Raw genomic sequence first — 25,530 nt, 5'->3', positions numbered from 1 at the left:
TTCATCCAAATAATGGAATATTCAGGTCTTAAGGAAGTTGCTATATTGTTAGAATTTTGTTTGAAAAATGATAAACATTTTTATGTTCACCATAATATTTTACCCTAATGGTTCCCTTATCTACATCTGCATTACGTTCACCATTATTTAATTTGAAAAAAAAAGCATTTTATTACAATGAGTTCCGTTTCCGAAGTTATATTTTACAAACATACCTACTCATCAAAAGTGGCTTTTTAAGGATATGCTTTATCCCTAGACAGTTTTGAAAATTTCAATATAGGTACATATTAACTATTGAGTCAAAATGACAAATTTGTCTAGGTATAATGAGTATCCCAAGCCTTTTTTGATCTGTGTATTTAGAATTTTCCCATTTTTGTGGCGTGCATAAAGAGCCTGTTAGCGTTTCACTAATTCGCTTAAACCACCGTTTAGCGCAAAACTACTTATCCGTTTTGTACAAGTTTTCGACGTTAACAAGACACTCTTGTTCTAGGGAAACTTCTTGCTGTGTCGTATCGTTTTCCTGTTCGTGCTTGAGTCCGACTTCTGGGACATTTCCGATCCTTTCTTTATTGTCTTCGATTTTTGCTGTTGGATACTTACTGCTCACACTTCATGTTGCGAGTTCCGTGCGTGAAGGGTGACAAACGGAACCCTAATTTACTGTCGCTTCGCTGTCTCTCTGTCCGTATGTCTGTCTGTTACAGGGCTGTATCTAGAGAGCCATAATAGATATACAACTGAAACTTACACAATGTGTTTCTATGGTCATTACAACAACAAACAATAGTTAAAAAAACCGGCCGAGAGCGTGTCAGACACGCCCAAAATAGGGTTACGCAGCCATTACGAAAAAAATAAGTAATATTTTTCTAAGGATTTCGTATTTTATACCTATCTTACAAGTTTAGGTATATTTTATACCTTAGCTGCTATTTACTCTTAAACTACTAATAATTCTCAAGCAAACTTAGCCGTTATAGTTTTCCTTGAAAGTTTGATATACTTACTACCATTCAGAATTTGTTCAAAATTTTCCGCCCACCGGTTTAGATTTTAGAGGGGGGGACGCTCGATTTTAATGAAAATTTGCACTTTCAAGTTGAATATTTTGCAAACAAATCACTGAATCGAAAAATCGTTTTAGCAACCTCCTAATGGTTTTAAAAGACCTATCCAACGATACCCCACAATACAAGGTTGGATGAGAAAAAAAATTTTTTTGAAATATTTATTGTACCATTTTGTCGGCATAGTTTACATACATATTCGTGCAAAATTACAGCTTTCTAGCACTGATAGTCCCTGAGCAAAGCCGCGGACGGACGGGCAGACAGACAGACAGACAGACAGACATGGCGAAACAATAAGGGTTCACAGGATGAATCAAAGATCCATAATAAGCCAGCCTGTGATACTTTTACGTTTTAATTATACTCGTATACCTAATATCGACTTGATCTTTTACGAGAGTGTTTTGAATTCCTGGAGTTTTGATTTGCTGGTAAAGCTATTCACGGATAACGTGTTCTGTTATCTAAAAAGCGGAATTCTTATTTTTTTTAAGAAACGATATATAGCGATTAGAACTGACTTACTGAAATTCCTTTTATTACGTTACTTTGTTAGTTTAAATTTTTTCAAGATATGAAAAATGCTTAGCTAAGCGAACAAATGACCAGACAAAAAGGCGAGGGGTAAAAAGTGATTCTAACAGTTCTGCTTTTCTTTTTGAAGTACTGCCCTAAAATTGGCTGGTAACGTATTCCGTATTTATAATTCAACTCATACAGGTGCATAATTGGGCGTGTTTGGTTTCAATCAGACGACCTGCCTACTTATTTCCCACATTAAAAAAAATACAATTGATCATAACGCTGGTCAAATTCTGATTTGCGGGGCCGATTTTTACAATTGCATCACTCAAAAATATCATTCGAAATTGGTAAAAATTTGTTACGACGATTATATCTCAAATAAATGTACTCAACTCGAATTTCGAATAGAGCACAATTTTTACCACTTTTCCCACAAATTGGTCCCCAAATCCGACGTAAAGTGCCCGCGGATCTTCGACATAGTTGCAAGACAAGCCCTCTCGTGGTGGACGCTCTCGTGCGAAGTGGCCCAGCACAGGCACCTTTCAATATACCGCCGACGTGCCCGAGATGCAAAACCACAGACCAAAGATAGCCGTATGTTACCTACGACATCTCATCATCATAAATAATGTATAACGTCCCGGCGCGCCTGAATTATTCAACGTTGACGGCCACTTTATTAAATTTGTCGTTTTATGAAAATATTAAGCAACTCTGTATCCACGAATACAAATTAATATGCCACGAAATTAACATTTACAAATTAAAAGGTTTATAAAGCGCGCCGTTGCTCTTTAATTGATATCTTGATTTTAATGCGCTTCAAATTATTATTGTGTTATCATTATTCCGCCACAGCACCTGTAATAGATTAATAATACCTAGGTACTATTATTTAGCCATACTGAGCTTCGGTAGTCTGCATTTTTGACCTATAAGCGTCTGTTCCAGACGAATTTTGACGTATAATTAGCATTTAGGTATTTAATAAATTGAATGGCAGTACCTAAGTAGCCAACATCATGTCTTTAACAGGAATAATGACACTAACAATCAACTGACGTACTTTTTATGAAATGTCAAAACACAATTTTCATACAGACTTTACGAGTATATGGCAATATTTAATGCCGTCACTTATTTTCAATTCAATATACTATTTACTCATTTTAAAGGAACTAAAAATAAAAATTTGCAAAATTAATCTGGTTTTTAGGGTCAAAAATATCAAACAATATCAAAAATAAGAAAGAAAGATGTAGGTATCTCAAGAGTGTTTCACATTGGTTTATTTTAAAATGAAAGCCAGCATTATAGATGTTAAAACTAACCGAAGTAGACCGAACAATAAACAGAAGTTAGAATGGAATTAAAAATAATTAAATAATAATAATTTATTTCCAAAAATCATACACATCAGCAACATACAAAGTAATATCTGGCAGACCCCAAACTAGGCAGAGCCTGTATCTTTGGGCCTTGGAGTGCACTATGCTATTTAAAAGATTAATGGCTAAACATCATGCGATCTCAAGTGGCGCCTACCAGTGGATTGACAAGATCGAAGAGAGATCGAGTCAAGTAAAATCGGGAAAAACGTTTAATCATTTTAGTTTTTAGAAAGCAAGAAGAAAAAAAATTAAGCCAATTTCATAACTGTGACTAAAAAAGGAGTCCTAAAAAGGTATTGGTTAACTATTGACTACATGATAGGTACTGAAACTGTACAGTTATGACTGAAAATTTTTGAAGTCAGTTAAAAAACTTATACCGGGTGTGGCCTGTTATACGAGCAAAAAATTAAAACAGATCCTCCTCGTCAAACTGAACAACATTAGTGCAGCGACTTTAAAAAATAATGCAGTCTTTGAATCTTCCATTTTTCATACAAATTAAATACTGCTATCAATGTACGCCATCCTAGAACACAACTGACGTCGCCTGTCACGCTACAAACTACAAACATCAAGCATTTTGCTTTACATTGCTTCTTCGAATAAACTTAAAAGTGCAATAAAAATTAAAAAACTATTTTTAAAAATCGCTGTTTTTTAATTATTTAACCAGGCCACACCCGGTATATGAAACTCAATTTACTTTTATTCTAAGTTCATAAAACATTTTATTTTACAAATATTCAATTACTGTTTCCCGGCACAACTTAACTTACCTAATTGAAAAAGCCCAACTTTGTACTGAAAATGCACTTATATGGTCTGAAATTGGGTAAAAATAAAAGCAAATTATATAAGAGCGTGGCGGTTGTATTGATGTGGCAGTGTCACGCTATTGCATCCTTATTGACTTTTATTGACTTTTCAAATTACCGTTGTTAGGTTAAGGTTAGGTAATGACGGCAATTTTGCAATCAACCTGTAGGTAAGATAAGCATTGTTATGATATGAATTTCTAAAGCTAATAGGCAGATTAATAAGCCGTTGTGGTTTTCTTTACGATTGCTTACTTTGTAAACATTAAAAACTAAATCAAGGTATTATTTTTCCTTACCCAGAAATTAAATTGTAGTTTGCCGAAGTGAAATATTTGAATATACGGATACTTATTTGAATTGTGCGATTTAGTTAATCCTTCGAAATTCCCTAATCTTAAAAGCAGGGCTCTCCTAACACTAACAGATATACCGATTAAAGCATACTATACATATTTTGACATACCTAGAAATTTATATTTACGAATCCGACTCGCACTTGGCCGGTTTTATACATATTTTCGCATAAATTAGGTATTTAGAAAAACATTGCAAAAAAGAATAATGTCTCGCATTCCAATTTTAAAATGAAAACAAGAACTATGTTTGAACAAAATGAATTATACTTCCTCAATTTCAACTACGTAATAAATGCGTTCGCTGAGAAATATCACTCCATTTTAAACAGAGAACAATAGGAGGGCCCTTTAAATCGACGAGCTCTCTTACAGTAGGTATATGTAAATACGTTGGGCAAACATAGTCTGGGTCGGAGGTCAAGAGCGACCCATATCTAGGCTGCCGATTATTAAATAAAATGAGTGAGCGAAGGGTTAGCGGGCTTAATTACAACTGTAAGAGATTGCTCCGTTACAGTTCAAACATTGTTTAACCTTTACGTTACTTTATCTAGTGCAGTGTTTTTTTTACTTTTTCAAGACGATTTTATAGTTTACTGTTAGTTTAGTTATACTTATGTATTGTATATTTTTAAGATGTTTTTTTTTACTTTATAAAACTTATTTAGAGGTTACTAATAATTTAATTCACTCTTGAAATCGTTTTAAGCTTCTGTTAAAAAAAAATCGAAAACTATGTTTAATAACGAATTAATTCCCTCTTGAAATCATTTAAGAAAGAAAGAAAGAAAGAAAGAAAATACATTTATTTAACGCCATAAAAAACAAACATAGGAACAAACATAGAACAAATAAAGACATACATGACGCTAAACAGGTCCCCACTCAGCATAATGCCACGGCAAGCCGTGGCGCTGATTTTCAGTGAGGACCTTATCTAAAAACTAACTTAAAATAAAAATTTAAAATAAAATAAAACAAATATTAAATTGTATGGCAACACCGGCTTAAACAGCTAACAGCATTTAAGCTTCTGTTAAAAAAAATCGAAAACTATGTTTAATAACGAATTAATTTTTGACTTCGCGAATATTCACAACTCTTGTGGCATTTATTATTTACCTATAATATTCTATCTCATCCATGGAAAACAATAACAATGCGGAATGCAAAAATTGTACTTATTTTCTTAATCAATGCGCTGTATCTAATGAAACATAGACTTCGATAAACACTCCAGCCCTCTAGTTAGTCTCCTGGATACTCGTACAGTCAGCATCAAAAGCAGCGGACCACTTTTTTACTCTGTCGCTTTGACACATTGACAATCTTGCATGGCGTTTAGTACGTGGCTGTAAAACGACAAAGTTCAAAATTGTATAGGTAGCTACTTTTGAAGCTGACTGTACATATAACCTAACCAACAAAAAGTTGGAAAACCCCCGACTTGGTCACTTCAAAGTTTAATATCTCAAAAATGGCTGAACCGATTTTGATGAAACATGTCTTAGAACCATCGCTAAAAAACCTGATTTCAAATTTAAAAAAAAACCGGTTTCAAATCGGCCTACCCGTTTAAGAGCTACGGTGCCACAGACAGACACCAAGACAGACACACACATAGACACTCATAGCGGTCAAACTTATAACACCCTTCTTTTTGCGTCGGGGTTAAAAACAACCGCTCGTCCACAATGTGACGCAAAGTAAGTTCAGCCGCGAGACGATGATAGCTCGGCTTTTTACCTGCCAAAGAATTTTTAAGTGGCATCGAACAGAATAGGACGGCCTCCGGCCACTTGCACACGGAACACGTCTCAACCACCCTCGCCAGTAAGGGGTGGTTCTTTACCTAGGATGCTCTTCTGGGCGTCGAACGTCCAATAAAAAAGACACATTTGACATTCACACGCACCGTCTTCTATACCTGCACCAATGTGAGTCAGTACAATTTCTAATACACGCAAATGTGATCTTTGATGCTAAATTACCGCTAGGGTTGAGAAAATTTATTCAAGGGGTAAATTTTCAAAACTACCTACGCCACACCAATTATGCAAATTTTTGACCTTTTTCCCGTGTCATGTTTATTATTATAAAATCGCAATCATTTTATTAATAAATCAGCAATATGTCATGTAATTTTTGAATGGCCCTGATCCATTCGTTTTCAAACACATAGCACGAATTTTCATCATTCTCAAATAACACTTCCCGGGGGAAGTTGAAAATCGGCCTCTTGATTTCCCAAATAAAACCGTATAGAGCTACTAAAATGTGAAGTCAGCAAACTGGGTCACAAGATGGGGTTGAGAGCGACAATGCCTAGCTGAGCACATCTGCCCACTCCAAGCGGTGATCAACTCCTTGACACTACGTTGGGAAACTACGGGAACTTAGATCGCTGACAAGCAGATGGGGAACATGTCATTGATACAGAGTAAAAAGTTGAATGAAATACATAGTGGTCATTTGATATATTATACAATAATAAACTATTCAGTAGACGAACTTTTTCGATCATGTAATACAAATTGGTTTAGGTTAAGTTTATACAACAAACCTGTAAAGTTAACGATGTCTGAGATAATTGAATTACAATTTGATACGTACCTACTCCGTTTTTCGTAAAGTCAAAGTAAAGCGAAAAATTATTTATTTAGTTCACCGACATATAATTTTGCCAAAAATGCTGAAGCCTCTGACTGATTCAGATAAAATTTTGATTTCTCTTTGCGAAAGCAGATTCATCGGCGCCACCCTGTGAATTAATTTTCGATTAGTAAAATATATTCCAGGAGTGTTTTTGGATTTACAGATAGTTATTTTGTGCGTTTAGTTTTATTTCAACATTAAATAGAATAAACAATCCTACGTCAGTGATTACGATAAAAAAAACTGCCTGACATACTTTCGTCGCAGTGCAAAAATTCCATATTTAGCACTTATTTTATTCTTGAGGGACTTGGGGTGTTATGAAGGGCTATTCTTTTTTTAGATACTGCTGTGCGGAACTGCTACGTACTAGTTAATAGTGTAGGTAAAATGGTACATGTACTAAACGTTTAGTAACCAAGTCTATCGCTTGCAGTTGGTGCCCTCGGCACGTCCACACACTGAAGTTAAATCAACTAATTCAATGTGCCTCGCTCACTCACGTCAAAGCTTTTGCCTGTCCAAAAATTGCTTAAAACTCGATAGTCTAACTGTTTTTGTCTCTAACGTCATTCATTAGTTTAATTTTACGTTCTTTTGATTTGGTTTGTTTCCTGGCTGGCGTTAGTTTCTTTTGCGATTTCGTTCGTTTGCTGATGTTAATATTCGGTTAGCTGAGCTGATATTGCTATAGGAGTTAGACAAATCAGTAGTAAAATTTCATCATAAAAAATTATTACCGGCACTGCCATGTAGCTAAAAGATCTGTGAAGTAATTAAGAACCGTATTTGCTAAAAAACTATAAACTAAAAACTATATCGAAACTTATTATCGCTTGTACCTAGGTAAGAGAGAGATAGTCTTTCGTGTAGGTTCATTGACAGGTATACGCCGTTAGATTGAAATAGTAACTCGTTCAAATCTACCTTCACCTGCACAACGCTGATTACAACTCAACATGATTAGCCCGAGCAAGATACGTATTGACTGAAAACAATATGGCACCGGTACACCAATCTCCGATGGCAATTAAGACTATGCCGGTTCGTGCAGGCTGAAACGAATGGGGCTCTTCAATCAACGAATCAATCTACAATCGCGAACGGTCGCCACTTGCGAGCGACAGCTCCACAGATTTATTGCTTCAAATGGGTGGTAATTTTCAAATTTCGACGCCTGTTGATCGCCGTTCGACGGGACGCAGCACGCTACGTGACTGCACTACTTGCAAATTGGCTTCTTTGTTTGCAATGAACTATCCACACCTACTCAGATAGAACTGGACTGCGAAGAACGTATCAGGGGAATTATCTTGATAGTACGTATAGGTAGCATGAAGGGCATGGAAAAGGTACGGAAGGTAGTTTTTAAAAGCATAGAACATTTGATGTTCTAGTCTTTCAGAATGAGTTTAGAAAGAAAGTTTAATGATTAAATTATTTGGTGGAACAATAAGCGTTTCTAAAGCTTTCTTGGATTGCACTCGGAATTCTTACGTAACACAGTTTCAGAATCAGAACTGTTTTCCAAGTAGTATAAAAGTAATAAATATTAACTTAATTTGATTATTTTTGACTTCAATTACCTTTTATACGTAAACAAATAAAAGATACTTACACACAAAAAGACAGCAACATGAAAAAAATACTTGAGTCTTTATTTTTAATGTTAAATTGGATTTCATGACCATTTACAATATTAATAATTCCTATTCTTACTACAATATAAAAAATAACAGTTTCATAAATAGTAAATACTAGTATGGTTTGGCGCTACGATGTTTGCAAATTTACGCGTAATTAATATTATTATGAAGCATCCACCTTGACTGAACGCCCGCCATGCGTCATCTGGTAATCAACTAATTCATGTTCTTCATAAGTTATTATTGACGGTTGTACATTAATTCAAGACAAAATATTACATGTACAGAATACAAACTAACCTAACCATTCAAACTCCTTTATAGTAATAAAAAATATTTAGAGGTCCTCTTTTTAATTTTGTGGTAGATAGATGAACCTATTATTTGAGTCTGTAATAAAATTGTTCTGATCTGACCTACTTGAGTATTTTTCAATTTTGACAAAGTTCCATTCCAATATTTAATTTAATTAATTATTTGTGTTGCAATTCATTTAATTTAGGGCGGTAGCTTTCAATTAGGTTTTTTTGTTATGAAATTTTAACTTAGTGATTTATTTCATAAAAATCAATGGTCCGTAGTTATTTTTCTAGTCATCTATACATCTACAGTTGTAGAACTAGGATTAGTTTAGAAGTTTTTTTATTTTTATTACTACCGTTTTACTTCGGAACTTTTTTATATTAATATTTTGTGCGTTATGTGTACTAATTGTTAGTAAACTATATACAAATATCAAGTCGAAATAGCTTAAGGGCAGATATTGTTCCGGGCCCTTATCCAGCTACGGCCTTTCATGTTCCTTTCATATCCTTCCATATTTATCTCCATTAAAATACTGTTATCATTTACTAAGCTTTGCCAGTTTTATTTAATTTGTAATGTTTGTTTATATTTTTGTTGAGGTCATGTTTCACTCACTTTTAGTTGATGGATTGACATGTAATTTGGTACAAATAATTTGTTCTTAGTTTGGATGACAATGAAAGTAGGTAGGTACAATGCACAACAATGAACACAAAGTACAGTTAAAAGAAGGACTTGTATCATTTAAAAAAAAATCTTATTAAAATCAAATGTCAACTGTTGAAAAAATCTGAATATTCTTGCTAAAAAAAAGTAAAAAAACTAAGAACCGCCTGTTAATGAAATCACTAAATTTGCACAGTATGTATCACCTAGTCAAATAAAATAATAATTCCTTTAAAACCTTAACCTCACATGAGCATAACAAGTTTTAAAACTGCATAGCACTCGTACAACTACATTTTAATATGAAAATTCAGCGAAGCCGAATCTCGCTATTAACAGTGCTTGAGCACGTAAAACGACGTTAAGGCGTGCTCATCGGTTCCGACTCATTACGAGTTTTGCTCGACTCGTACTCGAGCTTAAGCCCGGTTAAGGTGCACCGTGATTAAGCTGAGCAGAGGGCGAACTGCTTGCCAAAACCACTTCAGCCGCGCCATCGTTGCCTATAGTTTTGTAGCTGCTTGACTAGAGAATCTGTTATTGCTCATATAATGGTAGTTTTACTTACCTTGGCTCGTTTATATCTAATTCAAATTCTGACTAAATTTACTATTGCATAAAAAAAAAAGAATTTTGACACTTAAATTAAATTTAATCATGTTTTAAGTAATGTTATCTATGAAATATCTGATACAAAAAGACAAAAATGAAAATGCTACGACTGGATACGATCATTTATTTCCCATGTCTTGTTCAGTATGAAAGCTTAACGTTCGCAAAACATTTCAACTTGTCATTTACACCTAATGACAATGCCGCAGCGTCACGTGCCCTAGTCACGCCGCGAGCCACGACCATCGAGAAGCTCCCTCGCCCAGAGACGTCTTTCAGTGATTTACCTGAAAATAAGAAAAAAAGTACGCGTTAATTTATGGCGCTGGAAACTAGCCAAACATTTCAACCACTCGTCTAATTTGGTCTTGTCGTGAATGAGAAAAAAAATGACTTAGACGTTCGGTTCCTGATCAGTTATCTAAGAGACTTGAGAGATAGGCTTAGGTGCGAACAGACAATATAAAACTCATTTATATCCCGTCATCGTGACGTGCAGGGCGTGCCAAGGCGTTTTCCAATACGCTCGTTTATCACACGCTCCTCGACATAATGAGACGCATCTGAGCCGCTCGGCGCTCAACCGCTCAACCGCGCAACCAACACCCAAGCCCTTCATTGTACATTTCAGTATTTAAATTTCATAATGTTATTTACTGCGTTTGATAAGGTTCGTTCACTTTCTTCTAAGGCCCGCCATTCATTAGAGCGGCATGCATCCGACACGACATATAGGTGCGTCAAAAAATCATAAATTAGATTTTTTAAATGATTGATGGAAGCATTCATAATGGTCCATATGAAGCAATCATAGTGATCAGTAGCATTTAAAAATATAAACTGTTTAAAGAAAACTTCTCCTACCCGATAATGCACGCAGATTTATTCATAGTCACAAACGCTACAATAAATTTATCTTGTATTTCATAAATCACAAGAGACGGAAATATTTAGTGGAAAAACACGGAAAAAAAATAAACAGCGTAGCAAGTGTTGGCTATAATATTTTCGGAATCGTCACGGCGATCCCTAGATGATAACATGTCAGTGGCATCAGAAAAAATATATTTCTTGTCTGCTTAACCTGTGCTAACCCCACTTTATATTAAGAGATATTTATAGTAGAGGCAATATGCGGAATGCGAAAAAAGTTCTTTATAATTATTTAACTTTTTATTAGTAAAACTTTACCTTTTATTATTACAATTGACATTGTTAGCTTGTGTTTATAGTGAACAGTGTGCAATTCACCATGGTGTCAGTCAGCAAATATGTAAATTTAATCAAATTTCGCATGTAAATCGAGTAAATGTCTATCGGCCAACTCGATATTATTTCTGTCTCGAGTAAAGGCAATCAGTTTTAGACATTACATTAGAGAATCAGAAGCATTAGTGGCAGTCACATGACAGGCGCGCCACCGGCCAACTAGGCTAACGCCCGCTGACGCATGTGACTGGGAAAACGAATTCAAATTATAATATTTAAAACGAGTTTTCTATTTCAAAAGTCTACTTGTTCCGTTACAAATTTTAACATTATTCTTTTCAATGGACCGCTGAACCCGGCTAACTATTTCACATGCCGCAGGAAAAGTCCGTGTGGCTATTTGCGAATTGTTGACGAACTTTAGAGAAGCGTTTGTAATGCCCCGGACTAATTTAGCACTGCATCAGATAGTTGTTTGCCTTTTTTTGTGAGCTTGTTACACATGAGTCGCAGTTGTTCGGTCACTAAATAATGTTATCACTACAAAAAATCTTGTTTACGTTACCTACTTTATGTGTTTTTGCCGTTAATACGTTAAATAGAAACTATAATACAGGCCCGCGATACGGGCATGCCTATACCAAAGTTATCTCACCACACTGGTAACCCGGTGCGGTGGTTAGAAAAGAGAAAACATTAATTTAAGAAAAAACTGTATAATTTTAAGGACACTTATCGTTTAATTTTTTTTTTCAATCTTATTTTATTTAGTTAACTATGTACACTATGTACAGTGCAAATACAATGACTCTTTATTCAAAACCATTACTAAGAATTAAAAAAATGGATTAACATTAAAAAAAATTACAAGAAATGCCGCCTGGGTCGGCGGTAAGTCCAGAGGGGGAACTACACACACTGTGTTGAGTAAATCTGCGCTAGAGCTTTACCTCATATAATAAAAGAGAGAGAAAGAGAGAGATAGTTACCTTATTTTTTTTATTTAATTTTGTGACAATATATATGATAAATAGTGTTTGCATTTTTTTGTTTAAAATTCATTGATTGACGCTACATGTCCGTCTTTAGGCTACCGACTTACATGTAAGTGTACCTTCTACCTTCCTACTCATTTCCAACTAAATCAGTTCTGTAGCTTCGGAGCGCATTGGCTGTGACAAACGGGCAGACAGGCAGATGTACAGACACGCGAGTAATAATAAGGTCTATAAAGCTCCATTTGAGGCACAGAACCCTAAAAAATGAAATTTTATTTGTGAGTAGGTCTGTACCGTTACTGAAGCCTACGAAAACGCAACAAAAATGTTATAACAGGAGCGCTGCGAAAAGAAGACATCAATAAAATTGTGAAAATTAGGTAATACGGACGATAACATTACTATTCCTTTTTACTAGTTTTAAATTAACGCGCGCAGCACGTGCGTCGCGCGTCTATCACGCGACGATGATGCGCATGTGCGTGCGCGGACCCGGCCCGCGTGTGCGCGCGTGACGCGCCGTGACGCGCGCATGACGCGCCGCCGCGGCACCCGCCATTAGACAATCTATTTCACTTCAAATCCCGTCAGATGATATTTTTACTGGCGTATTTATAAATTCTAATGTCCAGTTCCTGCTAAAAAATCATTTGTTTCGTCACGCATAATGTGATATTTTCATTGCTGAATACTGAATACAAACACGAACGAAAATAGTATCGTCAAGCCTGCACACAGTAAATTACTTAATTTATTATTGTAGAATATTCGCACACGTACTAGCATCATCATCATCTGGCTATAAACCTTCTGCTGCTGGAAACAGAAGACCTTGGCTTGCGCTTCCCACGAATCGCTCAGTGCGGATTGTTAATTTAACTGCTTCGCAGGTGTACGCACGTTTCCTCTGGATGTTTTCCTTGACTGAATAGCTCATATTACGTAGTTTCGTAGAAGACAAGGAGAGGAGGAGTGAGGTGTTATGCCAACATTATTTTTATGCCCAATAGTTTTATACACATACGTACATACCTACATAATATTTACTTTCGTATTTCGTTTATAATTTCCGGAACTCTATGCAAAATTTTCAGACCTATTTTGATTTACTTTTTTATTTTTGAGCCTAAATAAATAACAGCTAAAATCAACTAAACAAGCGGTTGTTATTAAAAAAACTCATCTCCGAAATCAATTCGCGAAATGGTGCGTTGGATTTGCAGGCGCGGCGACATTTTGAAACAACATAAATACAGTGGCAATCAAACAGTGGCCGGCACACAAGTAAATATTTGCATGAAAAATTTGCGTAAATACTCCAATGAAAACCCTTAAATTATTAAGCCTCGCAAAGCCTTCACGATGACCAAATTAGATACTATCGAATAACGAACCGTTTAAAAGTTTAATAGCGAGCTGATTTTTGGGCTCCAAAAGTTGAACGCTTGGTTGGTCATGAATCAAAATAAGTTTTTGTTGAAAAAAAAATACTTACAAGCTTTTTGGTGACTTTATGCACTACTACTAATATCGGTCACTAAAAGGAGGTAAAAATTGACTTGCAAGACTTAAATATAACCTACTTATATGTATTGTAATGCGCCTAATATAATAATGATCATGGAAAGTTAAATAAAAACTTGTAACTATAGGTTTTATTTAATTATATGTCCGCAAAGACACATTATACGTGCTTATAGGTGTGCAGGTGGTAGGACCTTGTGCAAGGTCCGCCCGGATTGCTACCACCATCTTGCTCGCTAATTCTGCCGTGAAGCAGCAGTGCTTGCACTGTTGTGTTTCGGCGTGGAGAGTAAGACAGCCGGTGAAATTACTGGCACTTGAGGTATCCCATCTTAAGCTTCTAGGTTGGCAACGCATCTGCAATACCCCTGGTGTTGCAGATGTTTATGGGCGGTGATGATCTCTTACCATCAGGAGACCCACTTGCTCGTTTTCCATAAACACATCTACCTACAACACTACTTATCTACTAACAAGGAAAGTTACGCAACTGTCCGGCTCCGATTTGTTCTATTTTTATATTGTGTAGGTTAGAGAGTAGTCTAAAATAACGGACATGTATTTTTTTAGCTGCCCAAGCTCAACCTATTCGGAGAAATTGACCTCTAAAGTACTAAAAAGTGAGCAAACCCTCTAACTTCCTAATTACTCGCTTAACTGTATGTTGAAGAACATGAAAAAATAATAGACAGGTGTTTTGTTATTTCGGCTCAAACTCATATTTTGCTAAAAGTGGTCCGAAGTATGAAACTTTGAAGGGGTTTTTTTTTTGTTAAATGTAAATTTGAGCCGAAAGTCCTGTTCTCCAACATATTATTATAATCAAGCCATTAATTAATTAGCAATTTGCTTTAACAGCACTTTCTACAGAAGTTAGCCGGGTTTGCTCACTTTTTTAGTACTTTGGAGGTAAATTTCTCGGAATAAGTTGAGTATGGGCAGCAAAAAAAAAAACGTGTTCGTTATTTTAGACTACTCTCTAACATATATATGAAAATAAAACAAATCTGAGCCGAACACTTGGATACCTTTCCTTATAAGTACAACTTGTTTACTGGTACGGCCATGGCCGCTACAATTTGGCCGAAACGCAGAGGTAATTTAAACAAAATTTCTTTACCTGATTAATTCCCGTGAATGTTTGTAACATAATCATTTTAAACCGTATTATTTAAATACAATTATATTTCGAAAAGACAGACGAATAAAGATAGAACTAGCATAAACTTCATATCATAAATTTAGCAAATAGATAAATTTATGTTTTTTCTTAGAAAAAATAATAAATTTTATTTGCACCTATGGATCTTGTTATTTTATTTTTAAGCCGTAAAATTATCGGTGTCAATTTATTCAGCAAAACATGCTTCTTTCTTATCGCTTCGAAGCATAAACTGGCAACCTTCGCGTTTTATTGAACGCTATGAAAAAACATAATTTCCTCAATACTGAGGCTTTCATTTGGGTATCGCGCATTAAAGGGCACTCAGCACATCGGTTGGTTGCGATTGCGATTTATTTGATTCCTGTACCTTTGGAAAACAACATTAAATTTGTCAGTCATGATCGCTTGGAACGAAAATGGTCTCGGGGGAGCGCAATCGGCTTACAGGCGTTCCCGGTGGGGTTGCCAGCCTCTGGCCAAGGTGTGAATTTTATTTTATACTTTACATATGCTTTTATTGATTCGAGTTTATTTCCCACCGAAAGAATTAATCTGAAACGTACTCTTGAATTACATTTGCAAGCCAACATTTAGGAAGTATAAAGTATAAGTCAAGATTGAGGAAAACTGAATACTGGCAACCCTACCTGTACCGAGCCCCGCCTTCACCCCGCACTCTATGCAAACACATTAACGCCAATTTCTCTTGAACCATTTCCTCAATACAATATGACACACGACGGCTCGTTTACATTACGCGTTTTGAGTCAAACAAACAGACATTCTGAGAGGAGGCCTGTGCCCAGCAGTGGGACGTATGTAGGCTGGGATTATTATTATATTAAACAGAACGGTATTGAAATAAAATTGTCTTTAAATATCATACACTAAAAGAAATCTACCAAGAAGGATTAAAACAAAAATAACCATGTTTTTGTTTTCATAAAACTGACCCGTGATTGACCCCTATCTCACTTGATAAGAAGTGTGAATGAGGCCAAAGGTTTTGTCACTGGCTCAGAAACAGGGTATTCACTCTAGCATTGGATTAAGTACCTATCTAAGACAAAGTAACCTAAACCATATTCATGAAAGTATCAGGTCTGTTTTAAGAACATAATGTTTAACATTTTGTTTGTGAAAACTCAAAATTACAAGTAAAAACAAACGATTGTTAAGATAACAAAAGCATATCAAGCGCACATGAGCAAAGCTCAGAGTTTTGATTAAAATTATTACCCGTTGCTTTTGTTTACCTACATTAAGAAGGCGTCATTTAACTGCTAACTAGTAGAAGTACCCTAACTTCTTAATGTGAAAAATGATCCTTTGACCCATATTTTACAAAAGCTATGAATAATGTTTTGTATAAAGCATGGTTAATGGGGCCCAAATAATCTGTCACTTGAATTTATTCTCATTTTTTATTACTGTTTGAATCGAGTCCATAAGCGAACGCTTTGAAAAAAGAATAAAAAACACAATGTAAGGTTACACAACGGCTGTAGACAAACAAGATCAAATTGATGTAATGCATGAGTAATCATTGTAAATCGATCTACATTTAAGAAAACTAGTGAAGACACGAAGTGAACAAGACAAAATAGATACATCATATTGAAGTCGTACAAAAATAGATAAATGGCAATAAAATTAAATGAAAAACTTTAAAGTATGAACATCAGATGGACAGATTAGCGAGCCACAAGAAAACCGACCGTAAAGCAACCCAGCCGAGTTTCATTAATCAACAGCGTCTGTACATTACAAATACCTACTTAATCTTTTCTGGCAGAGTAACAAAAAGAGATTGGGTTATAATCCTATCGGAATATCCACAAATCCGACAAAGGCCGCTAATATTTCGATGAAAATATTTTGATACAATATCTATTACGTATTGATTGATTCAACGGGTACGACGCTCCGTTTGCATTCTAAATTGAATATGGCGCTTGTTTGTTTTTTTTTTGGATATTTCAGCGATACCATGTCGCGGGAAAGAATGTTGTGCGTTTTTTGCAACAGGATTTTTCCTACGTTTCGTAGCTAACGAAATATGAAATTTCACAGGGAGCGCTACCGCGAAATGGTCAGCCATTTTTTTTAAGCGACTTACCAATAAAACCAAAACGCCTCTATTAATAATTGACCTTGATCTAACTTGAGTGTTATTAATGCATTTATTTTTAGGGTTCCAGTCAAAATGGCAAAAACGGAACCCTTATAGTTTCGCCATGTCTGTCTGTCTGTCTGTCCGTCCGTCCACGGCTTTGCTTAGAAAGCTGTAATTTTGCACGGATATAATTATGTTAACTATGCCGACAAAATGGTACAATAAAAATAAAATAAAAATTTTTTTTAGGGTACCTCCCATATACGTAAAGTGGGGGTGTTTTTTTTTTCTCATCCAACCCTATAGTGTGGGGTATCGTTGGATTGGTCTATTAAAACGATTTTTCGATTCAGTGATTTGTTTGCGAAATATTCAACTTTAAAGTGCAAATTTTTATTAAAATCGAGCGTCCTCCCCTCTAAAATCTAAACCGGTGGGTGGAAAAATTTGAAAATATTCAGGATGGTAGTAAGTATATCAAACTTTCAAGGAAAACTATAACGGCTAAGTCTGCTTGATAATTATTACTAGTTTGAGTAAATAGCAGCCTAAGGTATAAAATATACCAAAACTTGGAAGATTCCGTATAAAATACGAAATTCTTAGAAAAATACTACTTAATTTTTTCGTAATGGCTACGGAACCCTATTTTGGGCGTGTCCGACACGCTCTTGCCCGTTTTTTTTTTAGTATAATAACAATCTATGTTTAGGATAAATAATTGGGATAGCCCCCTGTATTTACAGAAAGGTATTTGAAATCATCATCATCGTCATCATCTATTGATAGAAAATTATAAATAAATAAAATATGTTTCAGCAAATGGTTGGGTTAGTTGGGTTACGTTAGGTTAGAAACACCTTTTTCGATGTTTTTCATTGCAATATAAGTTTTTTTAATATTTTCACAGTCACTGTTAAAGATCGAATTGTCGAAGTCACATACTTGACTTTTACATTTAAAAAAAAACTCACTGTTTCAACCTTCTTTTGCTAACTATGTGTGAATTAAAAACACTTCCGTTACATACCTACTTTTAAAAAAGTGCTAAACTACAAACCTCTACTCTTTTATAAATTGACTGACGTTTCGATTATTTTTTAAACGGTTAGAGCCACTAGTGTCTTGGATAAATCAACTTCATCTGACCTGAGTTAACGTAAAAACACTTGTCCCTATTAAAATTTCACATCGAAAACTAGTACAGACCTCGTTCAACATAATATATGCGGTTACTATTAGGTGCCCTATTGTTTGTTCCACTAGCCACGTGCCCATCACGTGACCACACGTGTTTCCCCATCACGAAAGCGCGCTAATTGAATAAAATACTGAATATAATAGCATGTAACGTGTAGTTTTTTTAACACAATTGGCTCATTAAAGTTCCTAACTAAGTGAAACTTAAACACCAACGTTTATTGTACGGTACTCGTAAACGACTTACATAATGAACAGGTGACATGCATAGGGTACGGTACGATCATGTATAGCTACAGCTATGAACATTTTTTGCTGTCTCTTTGGGGTGGCTAAAAATAGGAAGAAATTGCTTGGTAGAGTTCGTTGGTATGAGATATTATCTGTCTCAATGTCTGTGGTGACATTTATCTTAATTCCTTAGAAGAATACATTTTTTGTTAGATTTGACGTCATCGAGTTCCAATTCAGGGGAAATACAAGTAACAGTACAGTACAGGTTAACTTTATTATAGTGCACTTCTAGGTCCCAAGACACAAGCTTTGCCTAGTTTGAGGTCTGTCAGATTTTCACTTCGTGTATTTCTGATGTGTGATTTCAGGAAATATTTTTTTTAGCCCTTTAAAGTGTCCCACTGCTGGGCAAAGGCCTCCTCTTTTATCCGCCATTAGTCCCTGTCGTGAGCATGCTCCTGCCACTCTACTGATATGCGTCCAAGTCGTCCCGTCATCTCCACTTCGGTCTGCCTCTGTTTCGATGGCCATCTCTGGCCTAATGGCCTAATAGGTAGTCATTTATTATTATTACAATATAATTAACCATAGACTATTAATAACAGTAACAGGAACGTTGTTTATTTATGTTATAAATGTGTATCGTACTGCTACTAGTGAGAAACAAGTGTAAAACGTGTCCAAATCGCTTCCGTATCTGACGGCCTAAACTTACAGAGATCCACGTTTAATGGTGTTTTAAAGTTGCAACAACTTAACTGTTAGCAAGATTTACTGCCGTTTTAATAGCCTCTTTTAACTTTGATGGCGGCAACTACTTCCGATACTAAACAAAATGCGCTTAGTTACTGCCGACTTGATGAAAAATACGCAAGAGAAAAGTAAAGACTCAATCTCACTGACTTTGCTTGTTAACTGTTTTCTTGTTGGAAATTAGTTTTCTATGGTACAAGGCACTGCTGTGGTTTTGTGATTTTCTGCTATTATATGGATTAGAAATTAAAGCACTGCCTATAAGTTTATAATAACTTCTTTTCAAATTTATTTTCAGCCATAATCTTAATTCTCAGGGAATAAACTAGAAAATTAATGGAAAATTTGCTAACCATAATAATATTAAATGATATTGTACCGGATAACTAACGTCCTAAATCGAGTTTAGCTCGACATCATCATCCATCATCCCAGTCTATATACGTCCCACTGCTGGGCACAGGTCTCCTCTCAGAACAAGAGGGCTTGGGCCATAGTTCCCACTCGGGCCCAGTGCGGATCGGGAACTTCACACACACCATTGAATTGCTTCGCAGGTTTGTGCAGGTTTCCTCACGATGTTTTCCTTCACCGCAAAGCTCGTGGTAAATTTCAAATGTAATTCCGCACATGAATTTCGAATAACTCAGAGGTGCGAGCCGGGGTTTGAACCCACGACCCTCTGCTTGAGAGGCGATAGGTCAAACCACTAGGCCACCACGGCTTTTTTAGCTCGACATGTTTCGGGCTAATCCGTAGCCCTTCTTCTTAGAGCCGCCAAGTCGCGTTGCTCCTAAGAACGACTGTGGCGCGCAGGGCGTACGACGGGTTAATATGACTGAGTGTCACGGTAGTTTCATGTTCAAAACCATAATAGTATTGTGTGACACATCAAAAGGGCTTTTTGTAAGAATTATAATAGTGTTTTTCTTCACATGTAGATCACAGGAAAATATAAAATATAAGAAATGTGTGATTGAAATGTTGGTGGCACATTTTAAAAATTCCAAACAATTATTAAAATATTTCATCCTACGGGACACTTTACGCGAATCCAACTCGTACTTGTGCATTTTTTTAATTTAAGTATGTGTAATCAATTAATTAATTAGTATAAGTTATTGTTTAAAGAGACTTGTTGGGTTCTTTTTTAACTATCTAATATTCGTTAAGCTCAACAATAACGTCTTGAACGACTAACTGCCTGACTTATCAAGCGCAAACCTTTTAAGCTAGAAAGCTGAAATTTTTCACAAAGGTTTCTTTAATGATGTAGAATGGTAATAAAAACAGATTTCCCAAAATTTACACGGGTTTGGAGCTCTCTTGCAACAGACGCAAACCCAGAAATAAACTTTAAATAAACTAAATACCTACCAATTTTTAATGCAAATAAACTGTCACAAGAACGTTTTAAAGTTAAAAATAATACCAGCGATAGTGGAAAGTGTCATACTGGCATGCAGAAAAATGACTTATTACCGGGCGATGTATAACAAGGTTAGTCTGAGATGGCGGGGTAATCAATCACGTTCACGTTATAGTAACGAGTTAATATCACTTTTAATGCGTTGGTGATAAAACGATTTTAAACATACTTTTCGTAAAATGGTGCGTGTTATAGAGACCAATTACCTTCCTAGATAATAACGGCATCCTGCGCGTGTTCTCGGACCGGTGGGACTCTCCACTCCTGCGGAGATAGATACAACTCCAAACCCACCTATAGCCAACTTCTTTACTTTGAATATACCATACTAACACTAGCTCATAGGACATTGTGACTAACCCAATATGGTTTTTATTATTATTATCTGAATTAAGGAATGAGCATCCTGATAAGTCGAATTTTGCCAAACATTTGTTGGAACTAAATCATTCTTTATCGGACTCAGATTCGTATGAAGTGTTACATTATTGTGGCAAGGGGTTTCGTCTCGATGTTTTAGAATGCATGGAGATAATTAGATACAACAGTATGGGGTCTATTATTAATGAGCAGGTAAATTTAGTTTCATCTCCCTTGCTACGGCTTGGATCTAATTTCAGCAATGGTAGTTAATAAAACATACCTTGACAGTAAATAAATAAAAATCAAGGTAGTTTTGAAGGACGGTTAAAAAATTTATTAATAATTTGTGGGTAGTTTTGTTTTGTTCCATAAAACGTATGTAGGTACCTACTTGGGGAGTTACAGTGACAAGTTAAAACAGTGGTTGTGGTTCGTTAGTCTAACAACTGGTAGCATGGTGTACGGTTGTGTCACTCTGAAGATGAGCTCTGGTTGAGTTCGAAACGCGTCAGTGTAGTGTGGTGGTGGTGATAGATGGGTTTGTGTGATTTGTGTGTGTTCTTACAGTGTGGAGGTGGAGGAACTGCATGAACACGCATATTTTGCATAAGCTTAGCTATCGTAAGGTCGCGGATGAAAGGAAATTATTTTAGTTCATTTATCTGAATTAAATTGATAATACATAATAATATTAGTTTTATTCTGCAAGAAGACCGCAAAGGGCTCTTTTACATGTCACTTATCACCACCACCAGCCAGCCAGCGCTTTCGGAAATACCATCGTTGTTAAAAAGAATGCGCTGCAAGAAACTTGGCTATTCAATCAATTGGTCGGAAGTGAGCTTGGCGTTCTATCTGAGTTCCGTGGACGCAAAGATTTAAAAGAGGACGATATTTTTTAACATTCTTTTTAACTAGCCTAGTGCATTAAGAAAATATAAAAAATTGAATGAACTTGAATTTCCCACCTTTAAGTGAATAAAGGTAGGTCGTAGAAAAACATCAAGTAGACTGTTGGTGTCAGCTAGATTGATTGAGGTACTGTCTCATTAAACCGAAGTCACTCCCAGTTGCGAAGTATTTTATGCCCGTACCCTAGAAAGGTTAAGTTTACTTAGCCATTGCTGTAAAAAACGTTTTACAGCGTACTGAGCATTATGGAAACTGTTGTAAGTCGAGTACACGGTTTTATCTTTATTTTACTTTAAATTGTTGGTACGTACACTGACGACCAAAAACGACGTGTTGTTTCTGCAGTAAAGTTATATGGAAAAATTACCCGTTAAATTTATTCGTCGCCATACGATTAGTGAATATTGTTAAGGTGATAATGACAAGGACAAAGCACTGACTAAGTCAAATTCTATGAGAATTTAAATGTTTATAATATTTGAAAATACGAAGCTGGCTGATTGATTCATTATCAATCAATTACAGGCCAATTTACTGGACCCAAGAGCTTGACGTTTTGCACTTCCTTTCTTCATGTAAGCAAGCAATGAGGACAGCTTTATGGAAAATAAGGCCTAAATAAAAATACGAATAATTAAGTAACAGTATGTATGTATGTAAACTCTTTACTGTACAAAAGAAAATGAACAAAATACGATTGACAAACTTTGAGATACTTGTACAAAGGCGGACTTATCCCTTAAACAGTCTCACAAACGAAATAATAACTCAAATAACAGAATGCGAATACGTTATTAAAACGTTAATTGTGAACTGTTATTTCATTATTCAGCTAATTTCCATGCGCACTTGTGTTACGAGTAAAAGGCATTCAAAAATAATGTTTAATAATACATTCAGAAAGTTTGAAAAGTCCGTGGGTGAAAACCCGAAACTACTGTGGGATAAAATTCATAACGTGCTTAGAAGTTCCGCTCACCTGTCTCGTTATACTTTGGAATTTTTAAATTAAATTCTGAGTACCGTCGACTGAACAAAGTTGCGAATTCTTAAAATTTGGCATCGTAATTAATCTTTCGGTTTAATAAACATACAAAAAGTCCACTCGACATTCTTGGCGCTGGAAGGGTTCCCTAGAAACTGTTTGCAAATCTTAATACAGTTTGACGATCTTGTTAACAAAAGTTATGGAGTATATAACTTCATAAATGTGATATATATGGGACGAGAGCTAGAAATAAATATTCAAATAGTGGCGTTCTTTTCTTAGTACTTAAATTTTTATATTACTATTAATCTATTTAAGGTTAATTTTACAATAAAGGTAACAGGATATAACAATAAAAATAAAGCAACAAGCGGAATAATACTAGATATTACAAGCTAAACTAAAAACTAAGCTAGATCTAAAAAAAGGCCCCTGCGGCATTGTGCCGAAGATGCTGGCAGCATTTCCTCGTTGAATCGCGTCAGATACATCGACATATTAGTGTCAAGTTATAAGAATATTAATTCAATTTAATTAATATATAGTGTGCGTATGGCTCCAGTTTTGACGGAACCCCTAAAAACGGCAAGGAATGTGGAGTGGGGGAAGCTTATTCCTTATTAATGGAAGGGATGACGCTAAATCTTGTAATTAATGCAGGTGCTCGCGTCGAGCAAACTTACCGAAAGGATCTTCGGCAATTATCGGAAAATCGCTTTCTATAACACGCTGCGCACAAAATGATTCTATATTAATTTTACTAAAAGCTTTTCGGGCGATTGTTAACGACTTTCAAGAATTTGTATTCCGGAATATCAATTATTGAATTAACGCCATCTCGTCATTTGTTAAAATAATTCATCTGAATTGGTAATGTAACGAAAACTAGCCTGTATAAATACAGACAGAAGTAGGTATATTAGGTGACATAACTAAATAGAATAGAAAGTAAAGTGTAAGTAGTCGTGAGTGGAACTCAAAGCTTTTAAAAACTATCCGACACAAACTTGCACCAGTTGCCCCTACTTAGAAGGGCACTAATGCGTTCAAACTTCTAAAAAAAGTTAAAAGTTAAAAACTTGTCCAATAGACAGCTCGATGTAGAACAAAAATAATGTCGTAATTTTAATTAATATCACGGCTTAAATACCAACTTAGTTTATAAATAACTAACGCGCGGAGTTTGAACACTTTGAAATTTTAAGTAAATTTGAAAACATTTTAAGTTTCTATTACAAAGTTTCACCAACTCGAAACGTTGTTTTAAATGTGTCAGTCAAAACTATTTAACTAAGTAGTAGGTGTAAAAATGTTACGTGGCATCGATTTGTCTTGATTTTTTCATTAAATCCTTAAAAGGGGCACTGTGTTATTTGGTGTTAAGATTATGAACATTTAGAGCTAACGTGAGCATTGGTCTACTGACGTCAGTAAGGTAGAACACCAAACGTACTTCTGGTGTATGTTATTGATTTTCACCGCCCGATGGGCGGAGCTAAATCTGTGTGAAAGGGATCACTAGATTGCCTCTTCTTAAATTAGAAGAGAAACTAGCATTTCTCTCAATAGCTATTCTAATAAAAGACGTACCATTAACCAACTATTTGAAATAGGTAAGGACCCGTAGAAAAATGTTCTTGCAAGAACCGTCTACGTCAAATTTGGGATGTCTCAAGTTTTACTTTACTGATTGTCTTATTTTTGTTTCTGGTTTGTTGGACATGGTTGTAATTTACGTAAATAGCTCAACTTAGCCTACATTTTCATCTCGGTCCCTGCTAGTAAAATAGTATTACTAAACAGGAAGACATAAGTAGACAATGTTTTTGCTTTTATCAACGTTTTTACCTACTTCCAATAAAATAAAATTTTCTGATTGCTAGAAATAAAAATAATCTGTTGCTAACCGATCAATTACATAATTACATAATGAAGAGTTTGAACTATATCAAACTTTTTCTGGAAAAAAAACATCAAATAGAATATTCTATTACGTCATATCTTGATATTTTATAGCAAGAGTAAAACCCTCAAGTGAGAGACACACTCACGTACAGTGTGTCCCTCACTCACGCACACACAACATTCGAAGATTCATAAAATTATCTAACAAGTTCCTGTAATGTTTAACTAGTAGTTATAATAATATGAGTATGTTGAAGACCGGTTTTGTGAGTATTACTCAATATAAAATTTCAACCACAAACCGTTTCATAAGGAAAATTGTTGCTGGACATGTCCGATATGTAGAGGAATTAAGAACAAACATCTATTACTAAAATTAGGTAGTTAAAGTCTATACAAATTGCTTTTTTAATGACCGATTCATATGAGTAGGTATGACAGATGACAGAGCCTAGATTATTTCTTCTTTTGGTCACTATGAGCGCTGCGATAGATTTCATTACCCCCACCTAGTACTTCGCACCCTCCCAATACACTAATTAGGTGCTAATGTATATGTACTAATGTATCCCGAACTCAACGGAAAGGTAAAAGAAAAAAAAATTGATTCTTTACTGGATACAAATAGTGAACAAAACGAACAATGACACTGAACGCAAACGACGCCATTTGTG

At 35.5% G+C, this 25,530-nt stretch overlaps 1 protein-coding gene and 1 long non-coding RNA gene across 2 annotated transcripts in view; both read right to left on the bottom strand.

Annotated features, from left to right (window-relative positions):
* Nucleotides 1–25,530, bottom strand: part of Rbp6 (RNA-binding protein 6) — a 622,038-nt gene that overhangs the window by 511,919 nt on the left and 84,589 nt on the right.
* Nucleotides 10,170–25,530, bottom strand: part of LOC141428253 (uncharacterized) — a 67,675-nt gene continuing 52,314 nt past the window's right edge. The window contains exon 3 of the long non-coding RNA XR_012451410.1: nt 10,170–10,347. This is a non-coding gene — a long non-coding RNA (uncharacterized lncRNA). The remainder of the gene's footprint in view (nt 10,348–25,530) is intronic.

The sequence above is a fragment of the Choristoneura fumiferana genome, chromosome 5 (genome assembly GCF_025370935.1).
Source record: "Choristoneura fumiferana chromosome 5, NRCan_CFum_1, whole genome shotgun sequence".
Classification (NCBI taxonomy): domain Eukaryota; kingdom Metazoa; phylum Arthropoda; class Insecta; order Lepidoptera; family Tortricidae; genus Choristoneura; species Choristoneura fumiferana.
The sequence above is the reverse complement of the archived record's forward strand: the minus strand, read 5'-3'. Positions and strand labels throughout refer to the sequence as shown.